Raw genomic sequence first — 22,558 nt, forward strand, 5'->3', positions numbered from 1 at the left:
CAGAATAGCACCCCTGACATTATCTGGTAGGCATGGCTAGAACCCCCTCACTGCTTCCATTCTGATCCAGGAACTCCTGTCTGCTGACCTTCAGCTTGATGTCCTGGTTTCAAACGTGTCCCTGTCCCTTAGACTTGGTGTGGTATATTCGCCAGCTCTGACTCCTACCAACCCAAATCCAGCCCTCTGATTCGTTCTCTTAAATATCTAGTGTAGCTTAAACCAACTTACCTTGAGGGAAGCCTAACTCCCAAGACCCCCATGAAGAGGAGAAGGGAATTATGCCTGTATATGTTATTCCTGTAAGTCATACCAAAGATTCTCCGAGAGGGCTCTGGGACTACCTACCTCCTAAGCGCCTAGCTGGTGAGTGAGACTTATTAAAATGCAGATTCATGACCTTCTGAATTAGAGTCGCTGAGTGTGGAGCCCAAGTGTCTGAATCATTAATAAGCTCTCAAGGTAAGTCTTATGCATACTAAATTCTGAGAACCATCCTCAAACAAACGGAATGTACTTAAGTGGAGACACTCTCACAGTTAGGGACTGAATGCTCTTGGCCAGCTAGACACTCTAATCAAATAGATTCCATGCAGCCATTAGAAACAAGGAGGTAGATTATTCAGTGATATGAAAGGGTATTTACAATGTATAGTCACATTAAAATAATCAAGTGTTATCCCACTTTTGTGTGAAAAGGGAATGTTTACATATGCATAGAACACAAGTCAGGAAGAGCTTACACTGAAAAATTAACCTGGATAATAGAATTGTTGTGTTTTCTCTCTCCCTTCCTTCCTTCCTCCCTCCCTTTCTCCCTCCCTCTCTCCCTCCCTCCCTCTTTCTCTCCCTCTCTCTCTTTCTTTCTTTCTTTCCCTTTCTTTCTTTCTTTCCTTCTGATCAGCAATTTCTATATTTTTGCAACAGGTACACAAATACATATGCATAATGAGATTTCTGTGAGATCAGGGACTTTGTTTTGTTCCCTACTAAATCCTTGTGCCCTAGAAAAGACTCTGGCACAGGAAGGTCTCCAATAGGTACATGCTGAATAAATAATAAAGGGAAATTAACTTTTAAAAAAAAATTCCAAATATGACCTAACTTAATCTACCTTGAACACAGATATGATTCCTAATACCAGGTTACTATAGTATAAATAAATGGCTTTGGCTGAGGGTGCGTGCTGGGTGAATTCACAAACAGTAATGATGAAAGAAGATGTGGCACATATATACAATGGAATATTACTCAGCCTTAAAAAGAAACGAAATTGAGCTATTTGTAATGAGATGGATAGACCTAGAGTCTGTCATACAGAGCGAAGTAAGTCAGAAAGAAAAAGACAAATACCGTATGCTAACACATATATATGGAATTTAAGAAAAAAAAAATGTCATGAAGAACCTAGGGGTAAGACAGGAATAAAGACGCAGACCTACTGGAGAACGGACTTGAGGATATGGGGAGGGGGAAGGGTTAGCTTTGACAGGGCGAGAGAGAGTCATGGACATATACACACTAACAAACGTAGTAAGGTAGATAGCTAGTGGGAAGCAGCCGCATGGCACAGGGATATTAGCTCGGTGCTTTGTGACAGCCTGGAGGGGTGGGATAGGGAGAGTGGGAGGGAGGGAGACGCAAGAGGGAAGACATATGGGAACATATGTATATGTATAACTGATTCACTTCGTTATAAAGCAGAAACTAACACACCATTGTAAAGCAATTATACCCCAATAAAGATGTTAAAAAAAAAACAGTAATGATGTTGCTTATATATTTGTAGTTGACACTTTGATTGAACACATATTCAATTTATGAAGTAATATGAATAGCATTTAACATTTATCATTTCATCTGACATCTTTAAAACCCCTTACTATGCACAACTGCGAGAGTAGTTATTCTAAAGGATGTCAACTACAATATGACAGGTGAGAGGTACCCAGTAATTCACAAGAGAAAATTAAGGGGGCCAGATGTAATACTTTGGACTCCAGAAATTGATACAGCAGTGAACAGACTGGACCTGATATTGTGACTCAAAGGGGAAAGTATGATGCCTTATCCCTAGCACCCAGCACAATGAAAAGCATATAATGGGGCTCAATAAATGTAACTGTTGAATTTCCAAGACTTGGGGAGACAAGACTTGTGGACGGAATACATGAGGGAAGTGCATACCCTCATCAGAAATAAATAAACAGCGCTATAAGGAGGAAGGAAGCACGGTGCTAGGCGACAAGATAGAGCTGCATGTACATCTCTAAGACTGAGGATGGGAGATTGCTAGGGAGCATTGAGGTGTAGACAGAGCAGGGGGCGTACCAGATATGATGTGTGAGAATATGCTAGAGGCTTCCTTGGCCAGATGGAGTGTACTTATGAGCATTCCTGAAGCAGATCACAGATATCACACCAGAGCACCCATGGGCTGTGACAAGAGGCAGCACAAAAGCATGGGAAGGCTTCAGAGCCAACACCACGTCTGCCTCTTTTTTTGGCTTTGTGAGATTTTTTTAAAACTCTTTGATAGGACTTCCCTGGTGGCACAGTGGTTAAGAATCCGCCTGCCAATGCAGGGGACACGGGTTTGATCCCTGGTCCGGGAAGATCCCACATGCCGCTGAGCAACTAAGCCCATGTGCCACAACTACTGAGCCCACACACCGCAACTACTGAAGCCTGCGTGCCTAGAGCCCGTGGTCCCCAACAAGAGTAGCCACTGCAATGAGAAGCCTATGCGCACCACACTGAAGAGTAGCCCCCGCTCGCTGCAACTAGAGAAAGCCCACACACAGCAGCAAAGACCCAACGCAGCCAATAAACTAATTAATTAAATTTAAAAAAAAAAGAAATACGTGCAGTTAAAACAAAAAATACCTCTTTGAGCCTTGGGGACTTCCCTGGTGGTCCAGTGGTTAAGACTCCATGCTTCCACTGCACGGGGTGCGGGTTTGATCCCTGGTCAGGGAACTAAGATCCCACAAGCCGCGCAGCGCGACTGAAAAAAAAAAAAAAAAACTAAAATCAATCAATCAATTAATTAATTAATTAAAAACTCTTTGAGCCTTAGTTTCTTCATCTTTATAAAGAGGCTTATAATACTTACCTCATAGGTTTATTGTCAGGATCAGGGAAAATGTATATAAAATATTAACCCTGGGCGGGGATTTTCCTGGCACACAATAAATGTTGAATAAATAGCAGCTAATATCATTACACTGGTGGAGTGGGGGTGTGGGGGTGATGGCTGAAGTGGATTAGAAACTATGTGCTTGAAGGACCACAAATCCCAGGGCTGTGTGACACCTGCGTTAGCACAATCTACTGAAAGTACAGTTTTTTGATAAGGTCTTGACTTTCCTTCCTCTTTCAATCATAAGAGTCATCTCTCGCAATGAAGAAAGTGCTGCACAGTATGGAATAAGGAAGAGTTGACTGATGCTGTGAAAGTGATGAAAATCTTGAAGGAGAACAATATCATCTTAGGTTTCATGAAAGCCAAGACATGAAAGACTGGGCATGATATGAGATAAAAACTAAAAATCAAAGTTCAAAGGAAATACAGGCATAGCTCCATGTTGTGCTTAAGAAAATCACTGATGCGCTATTAATTTGTAATTACATTATTTGGTGACAGTCTATTACATGCTCTATTAAGCACTGTTTATAAAATATACATTCCTATGAAATCATAAAATTTTGTTGAAACAATTTTTCATTAACTTCTGTATATTCAAATCTTCAAAATACAAAACTATTAAAAACCCTAGAACAGAAAATGGACTTAAATATGGACATTTTTCTCATTGGCCTAAAAAAAATCTTCAAAGGGAAAGAAAACAGAAGTATATATGAAGGAGAAGATGATAAGATGATGAGCTCACCTTTAGACATATTTAATTTGATGTGGCTGTTAGACACTCTGGTGGAGATGGCCAGTGGACTGTGGAATACGGAGATAAAGATCTGGAGGTCAACTTGTATATAAGTACTGGTTAAAACTAGGAAACAGGGCTTCCCTGAAGGTCCAGTAGTTAAGACTCCGCGCTTCCACTGCAGGGGGCAAGGGTTCGCTCCCTGGTTGGGGAATTAAGATTCCTCATGCCACGCGGTGCGGCCAAAAAAAAAAAAGGTAGTTTGCAAAATGAATTGTTAAAGAATAATGATAATAAAAACTAGGAAACAGGGATTTCCCTGGTGGCGCAGTGGTTAAGAGTCCACACTCCCAATGTAGGGGGCCTGGGTTCAAACCCTGGTCAGGGAACTAGATCCCACATGCATGCCACAACTAAGAGTTCGCATGCCACAACTAAGGAGCCGACGAGCCACAACTAAGGAGCCCTCAAGCCGTAACAAAAGGAGCCCGCCTGCCGCAACTAAGACCCAGTGCAACCAAATAAATATTAAAAAAAACAAAAAACTAGGAAACAGAATGAGATGCCCAGGGTTGGGGGCGGGGGATGCACAATAAGAAGAGTGGGGTGGGTGCTGAGGACAGAAGCCTGGAGAGCACCAGCATTTAAGGGGAAAGCGAAGGAAGGGACCCCAGAAAGAGAAGCAGAAGAAACAAGCATAGAGGTACATGGAGAGACAGGGATGTGAGCAATCCCAGAAGCTAGCATGTGGAGGACAGATCCACAATGTCATTCATACCCCTCACTCAGGGAGGCCACGTGAAACAAGCACAGAAATAGGCCCAGAGGATTTGGTCATTAGAAGGCTTTTTCAAGAAGTACAGTAGCATGATGATAACAAAGCCAAATTGAAGAAGCTTGAGGAAATGAGTGGGAGCTGAGAGAGAGCAGATGTTGCATGAAAACTACTCACATATGGATGTATAATTAAGAAATAAGAGAGGAGAGTAGGGGCGCCAGTTATTAAGCTAGTATCTGTTGGCTTCAAAACTACTCTTCTGTGCACACTTTTGGGTGTTGGAGCTGGAACTCCACTTTGCAGCTGAATCCCAGTTACCTCTGCCAATGGGGACCCTGGAGGGAGACCAGAAGAGGAGAGGAACTTACTCCTCCCCCTGGCTTCTGGTTCCCTGCAGTGTCATGCCAGCTTCATTTCTTCACCCAGCAGGGCAGTTTCCCCACAAAGGAACAATGTATTCGCAACTGAGAAGCCCTGCAGGAGGAATCTGAACTAGCTTGGGTTTTGTTCCCCAAAGGCAGTTGAACCCAGTGTGCAGTCTTTCCAACCTCACAGAACCAGGTCTGAGACCACTGCACCAGCAAGAAGCACCCCTTCTCAGAGGCTTAAGCCTCAGTCCCCCTCCTCCAACCTTCTGATAATTCCAACCTCTCCCCTTGGAAGTTAGCCATGGGGGTAACTGCTGGTTCTTGAAATTGCTACTTTCATATACCCTAGAGCAGTGGTCCCCAACCCCCATGCTGCAGGGTCCACGGCCTTTTAGGAACCAGGCCACACAGCAGGAGGTGAGTGGCAGGCGAGAGGGCGAAGCTTCATCTGCTGCTCCCCATCGCTCCCCATCGCTCACATTACCACCTGAACCATCCCCCACCCCCCACCCCCGTCTGTGGAAAAATTTTCTTCCACAAAACCGGTCCTTAGTGCCAAAAAGGTTGGGGACCACTCCCCTAGAGTTCTCTTTACCCTTTGTTACCTAGTTAACGAGTCTCTCTGTTAAATTCTTTCTGTTAAAATAACTGGTGTGTAGCAAACAACCCAATCAAAAAAATGGGCAGAAGAACGAAATAAACATTTCTCCAAAGAAGACATACAGATGGCCAACAGGCACATGAAAAGATGCTTAACATCGTTAATTATTGGAGAAATGCCAATCAAAACTACAAGGTATCACCTCACACCAGTCAGAATGGCCACCATCAAAATGTTTACAAGTAATAAATGCTGGAGAGGGTGTGGAGAAAAGGGAACCCTCCTATACTGTTGGTGGGAATGTAAATTGGTACAGCCACTATGGGGAATGGTATGGAAGTTCCTTAAAAAACTAAAAATAGAGTTACCGTATAATCTAGCACTCCCACTCCTGGGCATATATCCAAAAAAGATGAAAACTGATTCGAAAAGATGCATGCACCCCAATGTTCACAGCAGCACTATTTACAGTGGCCAGGACATGGAAACAACCTAAGTGTCCATTGACAGATGATTGGATAAAGAAGATGTGGTATATATACACAATGGAATATCACTCAGCCATAAAAAGAACGAAATAATGCCACTTGCAGCAACATGGATGGACCTAGAGATTATCATACTAAGTGAAGTAAGTCAGACAGAGAAAGACAAATATCATATATCACTTATATGTGGAGTCTTAAAAAATGATACAAATGAACTTATTTGCGAAACAGAAATAGTCTCAAAGACATAGAAAACAAACTTACGGTTACCAAAGGAGAAAGTTGGGGCGGGGCGGGGATAAATTAGGTGTTTGGGATTAACAGATACACACTACTATATATAAAATAGATAAAACAACAAAGACCTACCATATAGAACAGGGACCTATATTCAGTATCTTGTAATAACCTATAATGGAAAAGAATCTGCTGTGCACCTGAAACTAACACAATATTGTAAATCAATTGTACTTCAATTAAAAAAAATAATAGTAGCTGGTGTGTTTTTGTCTGCTGCCTGATACATAGGAAATAATGACTTTTTCTTACATTGATGAAACTAGAGTGTATTAATAGACTATGATAAAGGAGCCCCTAGAGAGAGGGATCAAAGACACAGAAAAGAGGAGAAAACTATGGCCAAAGTCGGAGAGTATACAAAAGAGGCAGGATCAAGGGCAGGAGGGCGCTGGCCTAGAAGAGAAGGGGGGAAAGAGGTCAGGATGGGTATGAAAGAAGACATGTCTGTGGATGGCAGAAGTTGAGGAAAACTGTGCCTAAGGGCCTGTGTTTCTCCAGGAATTAGGAGGAAAGCCCCCCTGCAGAGGTGGGAGGATGAGAGATGAGAAGCAGCATCTTCGGATGTGGAGAGGTCCCTGAGGGGAATGAAGATCATTAACCAAAGACAAGTAAAGGGGCTGATAAGAACACAGGCTAAAGTGGAAAGAACAGGATCCATGACTACTTGATCTTCCCCACTGGGTCCGACCACAGCTGAGCGGGTGCAGCAAAGATACGATGAGGGTCATGAGGGTCCTGTTGGACAGACAACCACTTCAAGACAGAACTGAAGGGAAATGAGACTGTCGTTGACTGAATTACTCAGGTGGTCCATGGAGTCCAGCCTGGGAGGTCAGGAAAAGAGGCCTAAAGGCATTCAACAGACAGAGAAACAAGGGGATCAGGGACTCCATTAGGTGAAAGCAGATAAGGAGGTGAGGTCCATGTCAGCTCTTATAGGACCATGGTGCCAGGCTCTGAGCTAATGACACCTTCCACCCTGGAAAGGGGACCATTTCACCTCTACATAAGTGGTTGATCTCTTCCCCAACAAAACCTCCAGATATTGGGAGAAAAAAAAGGAAATTATGATGTCAGACAAACATTGGTTTTTGTTGTAAGCTTTTTTTTTTTTATTTTTATTTTTATTTGGCTGCCCCGGGTCTTAGTTGTGGCACACGGTATCGTCATTGCCATGTGTGGGATCATTTAGCTGCAGCATGCGGGATCTTTTAGCTGCCGCATGCAGGATCCAGTTCCCTGACCAGGGATCGAACCCGGGTCCCCTGTATTAGAAGCACAGAATCTTAACCACTGGACCACCAGGGAAGTCCCTGTAAGCCTTAAAGAAGCATACACTTTATATTTCGGGTTTCCTTTTTCAGCAGTCCCATCTATTTGCAAAGATTTATATTTCATATCTCTTATTCTTTCTTAGAGTTCTTCTAAAGAACTAGGGAAGCCTGACTGACTTTTTAAAAAGTAGAATAGGGCTTCCCTGGTGGCGCAGTGGTTGAGAGTCCGCCTGCCGATGCAGGGCACGCGGGTTCGTGCGCCGGTCCGGGAAGCTCCCACATGCCGCGGAGCGGCTGGGCCCGTGGGCCATGGCCGCTGAGCCTGCGCGTCCAGAGCCTGTGCTCCGTAACGGGAGAGGCCACGGCAGTGAGAGGCCCGTGTACCGCAAAAAAAAAAAAAAAATGTAGAATAAAACTCATTCTGTCTTGTGATTATCATATGGGTCCATTGGACCATTTTAGAAATCTAAGCTACATTTTGAGGTCTTAATGATCATATTTTTTCTCTATCATGAAACATTTCAAGATATAAGAAAACAGCAATGATGGGAACACTTCAAGGATACTGCAAGAGTGAAACACATCATCACTGTGACAGCATCTGCAACATCCTTCAGTTTTCCTAAGAGGTACCCAAAGCATTGCATCATCTTTTAAATACAAATCTTTCAAATACAAAGACGTAAATGTATGGTGTTGATTTGTATTTGTTTTGGTTTTTCTTGAACACAGTTGAAGAATTAGAATTTTTCATTTTCTTCACTTAATGGCAAAGAGAAGAAAATTGGCAAAAGAACACATCTCTCAACTATCTCATGAATCAAAAGATAAATGCAAAGAGACCCATAGCAAAGCTCTCTAATGACCATGGCAAAATTGATCAAACAAATGAAATCTCATACTTCGAGTCTTCAGATGACAGTATTCTCAGTGAATTTACTCAAGCTCAGGGATCATTGCATGGGAGAGCGAGACATGGTCTCATTGAGATATTGTCACCTCGCTGATTACCAGGGTTGATTCTGCTGCTCTAGCTGGCTAGCTGGGTGCAGCCTGCCCTCCTCACACCTCGGTGTCTGTCTCTCCCAAAGCTGAATGCTTGGTAGAGGAAGATGGTGTTCCCTAGTAGAGAAGATCATTATTTCATAAAGGTAATACAAGTAGCTGTGCTGCCCTCCAAATAAGCTTGCAAGAATCAGAGAGTGAAGAATATGTTTCTAAGGACAAAAAGAAATATGGTATTTTCATCCAGTTAGTTATTCAACAGGAAGAACTGTTTCACACAATATTATGCATGAACCTTAATTATCCCATTTTGCTAAAAAGACATGTGACTTTATTCTTTCATCTCTTATAATGTTTATGCACTAAAATGTACTTGATATATTTGCCATAACAATGCTGAAGACAGGTGTGTGTAACAAGGCAACTGGGAAGAAATAGGTGATATAGAAATAAAAACATTCATCGGATTATTTGGTATTTATAAATCTAAAAATGAAAATGTTTTGCAATTATGGAATAAAGATGATACACATACATATAAGCCTATATATGTGTGTGTGTGAATGTATACACACATCAGACACACACACACACAAAGTGAGTATGTGTGTGTATCTTCAAATCCAGGAAAATATGGAACAAATATTTGAGTTTGCTATATCTAAATTCTTATTATAATTTCTAATAAATTTATTTTTTACTATTTCCTTCTTCTTCTATAAATTATAAAATGATTCAAAAGATAGATAGGTGGGTAGGTAGATAGATTCGATAGATAGATAGATAGATAGATAGTTAAAAAGAGTGCCTTGGACCCAGATGGTAAATGGTGATCATTATTTTTCCTGGTATACTAAGGGTGTAAGGCGTCATGCGACTCCTATAATTTGACAACTCCTTCTAGGTGAAACCTGTAATGAATTAGGTCTGTCTGCCCCACCCTCCCAACACCAGCTCTGCGACCCACAGTAACTCCAGCCCCGGCTGCTGTGCCCACGGTTGAAGCCATAGGGCTGCCACCTTCTGGGATTGTGGACAATGACGGTGGGTGGAGAGCATGAGGTAGCATGACAGCATTTCTCTCTGGCAACTTCTGGGGCACGGCTTCCTGGCATTTTTGGAGCCCCCAAATATTTGTGACAACAGGTGGTGCTCACATCTCTAAATTACTAGAGTTCTGGCTACCAAGGTGTCCAAACTCAGGAAATTGAGTGGAACTTAACAGAGCCGGACCACCCTGAGGGCTGGGATCATTGAGCCCATAGCAGCTCTACTCAGGGACCCACCCACAAGCTCTCCAGAGAGATAAGGAAAGCTGCAACTCAGACAGTACATGTTTCTGAGTCATTTCCTGGGGAGTGGCTCTGAGCCTCTACCCTGCCGCAGGCCCCAAATCTGCATGAGCAAACATAATTTTTTCCACTCGGACCATCAAAACCACCACAGTTCTTGGTCCACTGCTAGATCTCTTACTGACCAGCCTGGCTTGGAGGGGAGAGACAGAGCAGTGGGTCTTCCTCCATAGGGACGAAAATCAGGAGACAGACTAGAGACAGGGTTCCTCTCTGCTCCTGATTTGTGGGACCAGAACAGGAGGCGCAGCAGCACTCAGCCCTGCTGTGCCCAACACTCCCTCACACATTCAGTCTGTGCCTTGGTGCTCTGAACTGGCACAGGGTATGTGCTCAATAAATATTTACTGACTAAATAACCTTCCCATCCTCACATTGTGAGCCTGTTTAACCTGGTTTCTTTCGTGTTTTAAGTTTACGACTTAAAAATTCATACTGTTTTGCTCTAAAAGAGCATTTGCTTTCCTCTCTTCCTCTAAAGAGCACCCAGCAAACCACAAGGAGAGGCCACACTCTGGATAATAACTGGGAAATCATAGACCTTTCTGGCAGCAGGGGCTTGACTGAGAAACGGGAAATTCCTGTTCCTCGGGCTGACGGGTTTTTTTGCTTTGGCTCCTTATCAAGGGGTAACTAAGCACCAGAGGGGGATTTTGCCAAGTGCCGAGAGGCTCACAGTGGAGCAAAGGGAGCTTTATAGGCTGGGCTGGAAATGAGGAAAGGGTGGCTAAAGGAAGCCAACCAGAACCAAAGCAACATTCCCAGTGGGCTCCAGAAATGCCTCATATCTAGGATAAAACACAAAAACGTACCACAGCATTTAACTCCTTTGTATCCACTTGGTGTTTTATGCCTCAGCTGACTTGCTGATCCACAGACCTGAGAAGTGACTTGCTTTCTCTATCAAAAACTACTAACCCCTGAAGGGCAATTTTGCAACATCTGTTAAAAATTTAAATGCTCGTATCAGGGAAACCATTGATTCCGTAATACTTCCAAGAATTTCTCCTCAGTTATACCTGTATGTGTACAGGATTTCTGGAACATTTCTTAGGGAAAAACTGAAACCATCTAACTGTCTTTCAGTAAAAGTCCACTACTAGGCCTTTGATATTATATCTGTATTATAGAATGCGATATAGTCATTAAGAAGAATAAGGTGGAAATATATGCACTGATATGAAAAGATGTCCAAAATAAATCATTAAGTGAAAACAAAGTAAGTGGTGAATGATTATATACAGTGTGACTCCATATATGTAAATCAAACAAAATAAACTCCTCAAGAAACAGATTACAGAGGGTAGTGGATCTAGAAGGAACGAAAAGCTGCTGCTTTTCACTCTAAAGCCTTCTACATTATTGGAACTTCCAATAATAAGCCTGTATTTCTTTTTCTAATAATAGCAATGAGTTTTAAGAGAAAAAATTAAAATGCATATATACAGACATATATACAATGTCTAAGGAAAATATTTTATTATAAAGTGTTGAAGCACTTGATCTGACAGGTCTACAGAAGGGCTGAAATTCACTATCACAGGAGAAAAATCTAAGATATGCAGTCACTATATGCACTCACTCTTTCATCTGTTCATTTACATATTGAAGGCCACAACTGCGTTGTGTGTTAATTAAAAAAAAAATAACTAAGATATGGCGTCCATCTTCAAGGAGCTTATAGTCTCAACAGGAAGAGATGTACGTGTAGATAAATAACTGCTTGCAGCAGTCAAGGACATCAGGGTACTGTGGAGACACTGGTCAGCTCTACTGGATGGGGAGTGGATGGGAGAGGCCATCAGGATCACCTTCAGAAAGAAAGGGCTGGTCTGTTGAGTCCTAGGATGAGCAAGTATTTACAGTAAAGCCGGAGACCTAGTTCTAAAGAGTCCTCACCAATTCCTGCAACCCCTCTGGACTTCAGCTTCTTTATCTCTAATGCAATCAGCTCCAAGAATTCCAACCCATAGAAAATCATTCAAATAGATAGCTAATGAGAACCTGACTGTATAACACAGGGAACTCTACTCAATGCTCTGTGGTGACCTAAACGGGAAGGAAATCCAAAAAAGAGGAGATATATGTATACGGATAACTGATTCACTTTGCTGTACAGCAGAAGCTAACACATTGTAAAGCAACTATACTTCAATAAAAAATAAATAAATAAATAAATAAAGTGTGGCTTGTGTAGACTAAAAAAAATTTTTAAATAAATTTAGACAAAAAAAGAAAATCATTCATTCACCCAGCAAATACTTACTGAGTATCTCAGTGGTCCGAATAACAGAAACCTTGAAATAATAAAAACCCAGAGGGACCAAAGTCTTAGGGATGTCTCATCTTATAATTCAGGAAGCAACCAAAGTTACCTCCACATTTGATCAGTGGAGGAGAAAGAGGAGATTCTCTCCTCTGGAATCTAGAAGTTGTTCTCTTCCTGCCAAAGGCTCAGATGTTCTACATAAGCCCAACTCTTGCCAGGTTGCAGGGCAAAAGACGTGCAGAGAACGGAAAGCCAATTCCAGGAACAGGCCACTTTAGCAGAACACTGCAAAATGCACTCAACAGAGATTCAAGTCTGCAGCCGCCAATTAGCTGGTGAAGACAGTGCTTGAAGCCTGAACTTTAAGAAATTGTCAACAAACTCTTAGACTTCATAGTAGGAGCTTTGAATATCAGGAAGGGACCGATGTGGATCATATGACGGAGATAGCAAGGCAAAGAGCAGGTACATAAAAGTTCAGGGAAATAAGCAAACCCAAGATTACAAAGTAGAAGATCAAGACAGCAATAATTCCTTTAACCACACCTACTTAAGGAGTTTAGTCAGATCCCTAAGAGACACAGAATTTGTTACCATTTAAATAACACTAGAGCATGGACTTGAGGATATGGGGAGGGGGAAGGGTAAGCTGTGACAAAGCCAGAGAGAGGCAAGGACACATATACACTACCAAACGTAAGGTAGATAGCTAGTGGGAAGCAGTCGCATAGCACAGGGAGATCAACTAGGTGCTTTGTGATCACCTGGAGGGGTGGAATAGGGAGGGTGGGAGGGAGGGAGACGCAAGAGGGAAGAGATATGGGAACATATGTATATGTATAACTGATTGATTTTGTTGTAAAGCAGAAACTAACACACCGTTGTAAGGCAATTATACTCCAATAAAGATGTGAAAAAAAATAAAATAAAATAAAAAAAGAACAATTATAAAATACACAGAAAAATAAATAAATAAATAAATAACACCATATTACTCTATTACTTATATATTTATGATTGAGTTAACACTTTAAAAACAGTATATAGATTTTTCTAAAGTGTGAATTCAGTCATTCTCATCTTCAGTTAAAACAAATAAATAAGTTACTCTGGGGAATACTTACTTGAGCTGAGTGGACCCTTCTGACAGCAAGTCAAGATCCTGGTTCCTAGAATAGGCAAAACAGGTAAGAAGATGCCTTAACAAGGATTACTCCTTCCAGGGTGGGCCGTACTTTAAGTAAAAAGGGAGTAGATAGTTGTCATTGATTATTTTCCTTGGATCCTGAACATCCAGCTCACAACCAGCCATCACCTACTGCAACTTCTCAAGGGAGATGTGCAAAATCACCACTTGTTATTATAAATCATGAACCCCCAAATCCCATATAGAAATCCCAGACAGCAAATTAGTTGAACTAAACAATAAAATTCCTTTCAGGCTTCAACTCTTTCCTCACTTTAGGCCTTGCTCTTGATACCTAACTAATCCAATGACAAAAAGAGTAAGACATCAGAGAAAGCACTGAGGAAACACAATTCTTTCCAGAGTGCACCCCTGTTCCAGCTGTCTACTGCCGCATAACAAACCACCCCAAAACTTAGTGCCTCATAGAACGGCTCTCCTCTGCTTCACATGGTGTCAGCGGGGTAGCTTGAGGCTGGAGGATCCACTTCCAAGATAGTGCACCTCACACGGCTGGCTGTTCAGTGCTGGCTGGTGGTTTCCCTGCACATGGGTCTGTCCATGTGGCAGCTTGGGCTTCTTCACAGCATGGTGGCTGGTTTCCTTGAGTGCGCACCCCAAGAGAGAAGCAGATAGACTCCATGTCACCTTTTAACATCAAGTCTCAGAAATCACATAGTGTCACCTCCAAAGTAGTCACCACAAGCCCACCCAGGTTCAAGGGGAGGAAATATAGATCCTACCTCCTGAGGGGGGGAGTGTGAGGGTCACATTGTAAGAAGGACGTGTGGGAGGGCAGATAGCGTTATGGCCATTTTTGGAAAATATAATCTCCCAACACAGCTCCCCAACACCCATTCCATCCCTAAACAATTTGTCTCAGCTAATTGAGGTATTCCATCCCTAAACAATTTGTCTCAGCTAATTGAGGTAATTCCATCAATTTGGCCATCTATTCCTTCAGGGATAGGCAGGCCTAAACCGTGTGAGGTAATGGGATTTAAGAGAAGGCTGTTCAGGATTTCTGGAAAAGAAAAGCAAGTCTCTCCCCGCCCACCCCGAGATGTGAACAAGAAAATACATGCCCTGGATGTGTCACCTATGACTATAATGGTAAAGTGGATCATGGGATAAAAAGATGAAAGAATCTCACCCCTAATGACATCACTGAGCTGCTGAATCAATCAACCCTGCTCTTCTGCTCCGGGGGACTCCTGTTGTAAAGACAATAAATAATAATTTTATGGTTCCTTAAACTGTCTTAAGTCAATTTCCTATTATCTTCACCCAAAAGCACCCTAACTCATATATTTTCTCTCTAAAGCCTGGGAACAGAGCTGAACTAACCTGCCCACTCCTAGGCCTTCCAAGAGCTGGGGGGTGGGGATATGGGGACCAGGGAGAGGTGAATCAGAAGGAAGTCTTATTGCACAAAAATGTCAAACCGTTGAAAAAGATTGCAACACAGACCACAAGAAACTTTAAATTCTTCATTTGTCACATAAAAGTCCTCATGCCTACTAGTAACCCATCACACACTTGTCCTAGACCCAGAGTATGGGTAGTAGTAGTTTGAATGACATTTAGGATGAGCGGGTGGTGCCCCACAAAAAAGGCATTATACTATACCTGGTCCTCAAGGAGCTGACAGTCTAACAGGAAAAAAAGTGGTACATACTTAAATAGCTATAATTCAAGATAGGCTGTAATACATGCCACAAAAAAAGTGCAGATAAAAGGCTGTGGTAGATCAATGAAGAGACAGATCATTTTAGTTGGAAGAGATAGGTAAAAAGCTTCCTGGAGAAGGTTCTTTATGAGTTGGGTCTTTGTACAGGTAGAATTTGGACATGAGAAGATGAAGGAAAAATTCCAGATGAAAGGAAGGAAACACAAGAAAAAAAATCAGTAAGTGGGAAATTCTGGGGCTCCTAAAGACAGGAAGATATTCAAACTGTGACCTAGCACTGACCAATCAGAACAGTGGCCAGGCTACGAGGCTGGAGCAAGTCCTAGAGACCCTCACCACTCCGTGCATTAATCCTTAAGTTACTTGATTATGGGAATCACATGGCCCAGGAGAGGGACTGAGGTGGCTGGGGTTTCAGGTGAATGGCACTCAGGGGTTCAGGCAAGAAGAGAGGACAGGGCTACCCTGGTGGGCAAGTGGTTAGGAATCCGCCTGCCAATGCAGGGGACACGGGTTCAAGTCCTGGTCTGGGAAGATGCCACATGCTGCGGAGCACCTGAGCCTGTGTGCCACAACTACTGAAGCCCATGAGCCTAGAGCCTGTGCTCTGCAACAAGAGAAGCCACCACAATGAGAAGCCCGTGCACTGCAAGGAAGAGTAGCCCCCATTCGCTGCAACTAGAGAAAGCCTGCACACAGCAACGAAGACCCAGTGCAGCCATTAATTAATTAATTAATTAAAAAAAATTAGAGAGGACACTTAGCAACTGGTAGTGAAGAACTTCAATATTGTAACAACTAGTGTGGGCGAACCAATGAGAACCGGCAGGAGGATCAACCCTGCCTACAGGCAATAGCGAAAAGTTCCCACTTGACCAGAGTTCGCAGTAAATGAAAGAAAATAATGAAAAAACAGAAGCTGGGATTCAAATTTCATCTTGAATTCCAAGATGAAAAATTTGGACAAAAAATGAGCAGTACAGATCCACTGAGAACACTTTGATGACACATTAAGATCACAACGGATTAGACATGGATCTGATATGGTGCGGCCTCCTCGGAGTAGAAATGTAACATACATGCAACTATTTGCTGTGGGTCATTGTGAAAGAGAAAATTTCTCAACTCTGCCTAACGACAGTTGGAGACTAAAAACAACTATGTGGAGGACTTTAATGGTTTCCAGCCACCAGCATGAAAGATGTCTAGAAGAATATGAAGGAAAATGTAGATGTGTGCAGACAATGGAGGAAAGCAGTTAACTTCCACCAGCTTGCACAGGAACTCCACGTCTGTCCTGAAGATGCCATCACCATAGGACAAATGAGGGAATTAGTGAGGGCCAGCAATTAGGGCAGAGGCAACGGGAAGTGAAAAGACAAGGGCTTGAAGGGATAACAATAGTGACACCAAGATCTGCAAAGTAGAGCCTACAAAGCACACTTTCATTTAATCCACACAGCAATACTGCAAGTAGCAATTAACATTTGTATAACACACCACCATTTGAAGAGCCCTCTTATATTTATTTTCTCCTTAATTGCTATCACCATTTTACACAAGGAAAACTGAAGCTCAGAAGTAAAAAACAGTTTACCTAGGGAGAGGGCTGGAACTCAAACTCAGGCCTTTAGATTTCTTGTCCAACATTTCCATTTACATCACAGTGGCCTCAGAGATTGACGGGTCATTCCTTAATATTGCAAATGTGGCCTCAGTGATGTGGGCAAGCACTGCAGATTATGGGAGAAATCAAAGGATCTCCCCTTACAGTCCTTATCTTCAAGAGGTAAATCTTCCAGCCCAGGACTTAAATGGGAAGACCCTCACCCAAGAGACTGAGTGTACACCTTCTGATGCAGATGACTCAGTTTCTAGAAGGAGCCCATTCCTGTTTTATTAATCAAATTAGATTTGGGGATCCTCAAAGGCAGGAACCATGACTTTTTTATCTTTGTACCCTCAGACCCTAGCACAGGATCTGCTACTCAATAAATACTTGTTGAATAACTTAATTTATATAAAATTTAAGACTCTTAACAGAAATAGCTTGTGATCCTTCCCCCAAAAAAGAAAAACAAAACAAAGAGTCAACAGTTCTTGGAACAATTATTTAACATTGTCCTGAATGTTAAATCACACAGAATTAAACCAAATACAGCCCCTACTCTGAAATCATACTATTCGTTCAATCCCATGAACGTTCACTGGGTCCTACTACGTGCAAATGGCTATGAATGACACAAAAATGAACATGACGGATCCATAATTTCAAGGAACTCACATGCTATCAGAAAAGATACATCTATTAACATAAATCCCTGTAATACACAGCAGAATATTAAAATCCCTCCCCACAAGAAATAATTTACAAAATATTATGGAAGGAAGGGTAAATGTGGGTGGTGGAGATCAGAAAAACTTCATGAAGGAGGAGCTTCATTGAAGGAGCCATAGAATTTCATCAGAGGGAACTGAAATTAAGGATGTCTCAAAAGCAGAGAAAGCTTGGGTAACAGCATAGAGGTAAGAAAGTACAGAGGATCTTTGAGTGATAAACAGTGGTTCCATTTGTTAAAGCATGGAGCATAGAAAGGAAAGCGGCAGATGACACGCTGAGAACCCCTGCCACAACCTGTCAGTGTCCTATACCTGTTTCACTTCAGACAGCATAACCTGCTTCACACTCTTGCTCTCCATTCCAGCTCCTCTCATCATCCGGGCTGAGCTCAGCACTGACGAGGATCACCCACCCAATGCCCCACCCTCATAGCTCTTGACCTCCCTCCTTGATGCCCACGCCACATACACTGCAGTCAGTTTGAGGCCCTTAGCCATGCTTGGATTTTGCCATCATAAGAGTTCTATCTACAAATTACTAAACTCACTGGAAGTTTGTATTATACGAATAACTTCTTAAATCCCCAGCTCTCTCCATCCCTCTTTTCCATTTAACTTGTTCTTTGATTTTATGGAGAAATTTTTTTGTGCCCACCCACCTTCCATGTCCTCACTCCTTCCTTTTTCTTCCTGTACTGAATGCCCAATCAAGTGGATCACTTTCTCACCCACACCCTCAACTCCTTCACTGCTTTATCCTTTTGTTATATCCATTCTGTAAAACCCTAAACCTATTTCACAAGCCTCTCTCTTGGATCCGGTGACTAGATTTCTAAACACACCAGAAGAAAGCCATACAGCCTCACAATCATACAACCATGTGTATTAGAGTCACTGCAAAATTATAGCTTCCTAAGCTTTTGCACCACTCAGCCATCTGAGTCAGCCCCTGTTTCCATTTCCCTCTGGGACCATAGAGAACCTCTTCAAGTCTCCTACTCAAATCCTGTGGGCTCTGTCAAGCATGTCCTTACCTCTGTCTTCATATGCCAACAAGGGTATCAGGAAGGATACTCCTCTGCAGCCCTCCCAAAGCTATGGTCCCTCTATAGTCTCACTCCTCATTTTCCCCTTTTCCACTCTGTGGAGTAATTCATCCACCATAGCTCCTGAGACCTTGCTCTATCGTTTGTATCGTCTCAACCTTGTACATGTGCCTTCCCATTCTTGTGACTCCTCCATACCCTGTGAACTCACTCAAGGGAACACTGCAGTAAGCAGGATACTGGCTCTGCCCTCAAGTAGATTGCTGTCTAGTGAGGAAAATAACTAAGTAAACAGAAAATGACAGTAGAGTATAGTAAGAATTACAGTACAAGGAGCTATGGGGGAACATATAGTGGATACAGGACATGCTGAATTCCTCCAGCTTTGAATTGTGACAACACATGCGAAGTTCTGTCTACCAGAGAACCTCATTAGAGACTCGGTGCCCAAGGCTTTTACTGGAGGCTGGTCGCATACGCACACTCTCTCCAGCATGTACCGGAAAACTCCAAACTCCCAGAAGGAAAGCAGGTGCTTGGCATAAACTACATTGTTTGTACCAACAGTTTAGGCACAATGAGCCACTCTTAGGCACAGTGAGGCACAGTGAGGGAACAGATGAGAACCCTCTTGAAATCCAAGTTCCCAGATGCCAGCCAAAGTCCAGCCTTGCAAGCAGGCCTTTCCAAGGACAGCAGTCTCGAGCAGCTACGTTAATTCTTCTTTTGCATAGATACCTAGCACTCTCTTAGGAGATGAGGAATGCTTAGGGAAGGTGATTTCTAAGTTCTATGAAGAATGACACTATGGACTTAACTGTGTCTGTCCCAACAACAACAACAACAAAATTTGCATATGTTAAAGCCCTAATGTGACTGTATCTGGATATAGGGTCTTTAAGAGGTAATTACAGTTAAATGATTAAATACTTAAATGTCATAAGAGTGGAGCCCTAATTCAGTAGGAATGTGGCCTTATAACAAAAGGAAGAGAGAGAACCCTCCCTCTCTCCACCATGTGAAGACTCAGCGAGAAAGCAACCATCTGCGAACCAGGAAAAGAGCCCTCATCAGGACCTGAGTCGACTAGTACCTTAATCTTGGACTTCCAGCCTCCAGAACTGTGAGAAAACAAATTTCTGTTTAAACCAGTCAGTCTGTGGGAGTTTGTTATGAGAGTCCAAGACGACTAAGATGAGAAAAAGACTATTGCAGGCAGACCAGACAGATGTGCAAAGGCCCTGAGGTGAGACAGAGATTTGAAGAGCTATAAGTAAATGTGACTGTTTCCGGTCCTATTCTCTCCTAAAGTGATTTCATCCCTCTTCCAAACCCCCCACATCTAAGCAGAGGCCAAGTTTGATTGCTTTTGCCTTCTCAGTACTTGGAAATTCCCTGCCCAACCTCCATGGCCATCTCACCTTGGTTATTGCAACAGTATCCTAATATGTTCCTTGCCTCTAGTCTCTCTCCTCTTTGCTTCCCAAAAGGTGAAGTGGATCAAATCTCCTGATTTAAAATCTTCAGTGGTTCTTGATAGATAACCCTCAGATACAATCCAAATTTCCAAGCGTAGCCCTTAGTGCTCTGACCCTTACCTCTCCAGGCTCAGTCCCACAGCTCCTGGCTCCCATTTACCATCACCCCATACCCAAAGCCCAGGACTACCGAACCACCTGCAAGTACTGAGAATACACATGTGCTTCCCCCCTGCTTACTTTTGCACAAGCCATTACGGAAGGGTTCCTCTGAAGACACCACTCTACGTTCTAAATATTTTACATGATTACGTCTTCATCCTCACAACAACCACATGAAGTGAGTACTACTACTCTCCACTTTATAGTTGAGGAAACCAAGGCACAGAGCAGACAAATGACTCGCTGGAGCTCATACAGATAATATGTTGCAGCACTGTGCTATACTGACTTCACCTTGCTTCACCACTGTGCCCATCCACCTGATGAATTCTTTTATTTACTTTTTTTTTTTACACCTGGTGGATTCTTATTCATCCTTCACTACCCTTATTCATCCTTCACATCCTTATTCATCCTTCACTACCCAAGCATCACTCTCTCCACAACACTTTCTCTGCTCCTCCAGAGTTAACCACTCACTTCATTCCCAGCAGTATCACTGTGCCTTGGTCACACCCGTGTTATTATGGTTGGCTATTGTATCCATTTAAGATCCTGCCCAGCCCTGCACAGAGCTCAGGTTGCACATAAGAATTACCCTGCACAGTGGAAGTCCCCACATTTATTTCCTGAATAAATTGACTCATCTGTACCTCATTTTTGTCTCTTGGTATCAACTTACCAGCCCTCACTCATCCTCAGCTCCTTGCCCACTTTAGCCCTTCACTTTGACACATCATTTACCTACTTTGCCAATTCTACTTTGCGTGCCATCTTCCTGAACTCTCCCCTCCTTTAACTGAAAACCCCTTTCATCATGATCCTGGTGAGTTGTCAACACAGACAGCCCTCACTGGGTGGGGCTGATCCCCCAACCTGGTTCTGGAGAATTCATACTTATTTGATTCAGCTCTTTTCTTTGGTTTCACTCAAGCTACCTCATACGGCAGGGAAGTTATTGAAAGAATAGAGGCCTTACATGAAATCAGGAAAACTAAACAACCAGGTGCAGGGAGAACAAGAACACTAGTCTGCACATTTTTTCCAAACTTCATAGCTCCTGCTTATTTATGGTGTCTGCTTCTTCATAATTTTTATTTGCCATGGCCTCATGATTCTGTCCATGCAAATGTTCAGCTTCACTTTTCTAAATGCCTAATTTGCTATGTGTTGCTAATTTCAGTTTCCCCAAAAGCTGAAGGGTCCCAGCTCATCTTTTCACGTCATGTCGTGAAACATCCACTACTATCCATTCTATGGACTAGCAGTCCTTGAGTCCAGCACTAACCTCAATCCAATCAGCTGTGACAGTGGGCACAGGGTCAGATCATGCAAAAATTCACTAATGGGGCTGGATTTTCAGCAGAGGCAATAAATGGGGTGTTTTTCCTTAAAGAGGAATGTTGTATGGGAGGTCCCATGATTCAGGTATGGAGTAATTTAGACCAATGGTTCTTTACTATTTTTGATCATAGATTTTTCTGAGAAACAGATGAAAGCTCTGAAGAAGAAGTTCTCTTATGCAGAAAATTTCACATATACCTTTAGGGTATTTGTGGACCCCAGCAGCCATCCATGGAACACCCCCCAAAACACCATAGGTCTAAAGTCTATCCATAGACCACCCCAAAGGTAGGCATTAATATCACATTCATGTTTGTATCTCTTGTGCCTAGCAGTGGGCCTGGCACATAGTAGTTTTCCAAAAATATTTTTTGAATGAATAAATTGAAGGAGTCATTCATTAATTAAGGTTAAAGAGGATTTTCAAAGCCAGATAGAAGTTAAGAAGTTTGGATTTGATATAAAACGCATTAGAGAGCCATCTTGTTTGGTTCTTTTGTTGTGTTTCGTTTTTAAGCAGGCGCTTGATCAGAGCTGTACATTAGAAAAATGTGTCTTTAACAGTCAATAGAACAGATTGGAGGGCAAGAGACCAGTTAGGAAACTGGAGGAAAGAGGGAATGCAAACCTAAACTAGAACACTGGAGGTGAGAATAGAAAATATGAGGGGCAGATCCAAGAGAAAGTGTAAAAATAAAACTGATGGGGCTTCCCTGGTGGCGCAGTGGTTGAGAGTCCGCCTGCCAATGCAGGGGACATGGGTTCGCGCCCCAGTCCAAGAAGATCCCACATGCTGCGGAGCGGCTAGGCCCGTGAGCCATGGCCGCTGAGCCTGCGCGTCCGGAGCCTGTGCTCCGCAACGCGAGAGGCCACAACAGTGAGAGGCCCGCGTACCGCAAAAAAAAAAAAAAAAAAAAAAAAAAAAACTGATAGTACTTGGCACTCGATAAGATTTGGGGGTAAGAAAGGGATTTAGAGTCAAAACCTGGCTCC

The 22,558-nt window shown here is 42.7% G+C and overlaps 1 long non-coding RNA gene and 1 other non-coding gene across 2 annotated transcripts in view; both read right to left on the minus strand.

Annotated features, from left to right (window-relative positions):
• The window catches only part of LOC111169724 (uncharacterized), a 35,694-nt gene extending 13,208 nt beyond the window's left edge, over positions 1-22,486 (minus strand). The window contains exons 1-3 of the long non-coding RNA XR_002643281.3: positions 14,659-22,486; positions 13,444-14,108; positions 2,887-3,007 (exon numbers count right to left, since the gene is read on the minus strand). This is a non-coding gene — a long non-coding RNA (uncharacterized LOC111169724). The remainder of the gene's footprint in view (positions 1-2,886; positions 3,008-13,443; positions 14,109-14,658) is intronic.
• Positions 7,655-7,727, minus strand: TRNAR-UCU (transfer RNA arginine (anticodon UCU)). The gene has a single exon. It is a non-coding gene; the product is annotated as a tRNA-Arg (tRNA).
• Positions 22,487-22,558: the final 72 nt, after the last annotated feature.

The sequence above is a fragment of the Delphinapterus leucas genome, chromosome 1 (assembly GCF_059928025.1).
Source record: "Delphinapterus leucas isolate spDelLeu-1000000601 "Yukka" chromosome 1, BTC_Dleu_Yukka2, whole genome shotgun sequence".
Lineage (NCBI taxonomy): Eukaryota > Metazoa > Chordata > Mammalia > Artiodactyla > Monodontidae > Delphinapterus > Delphinapterus leucas.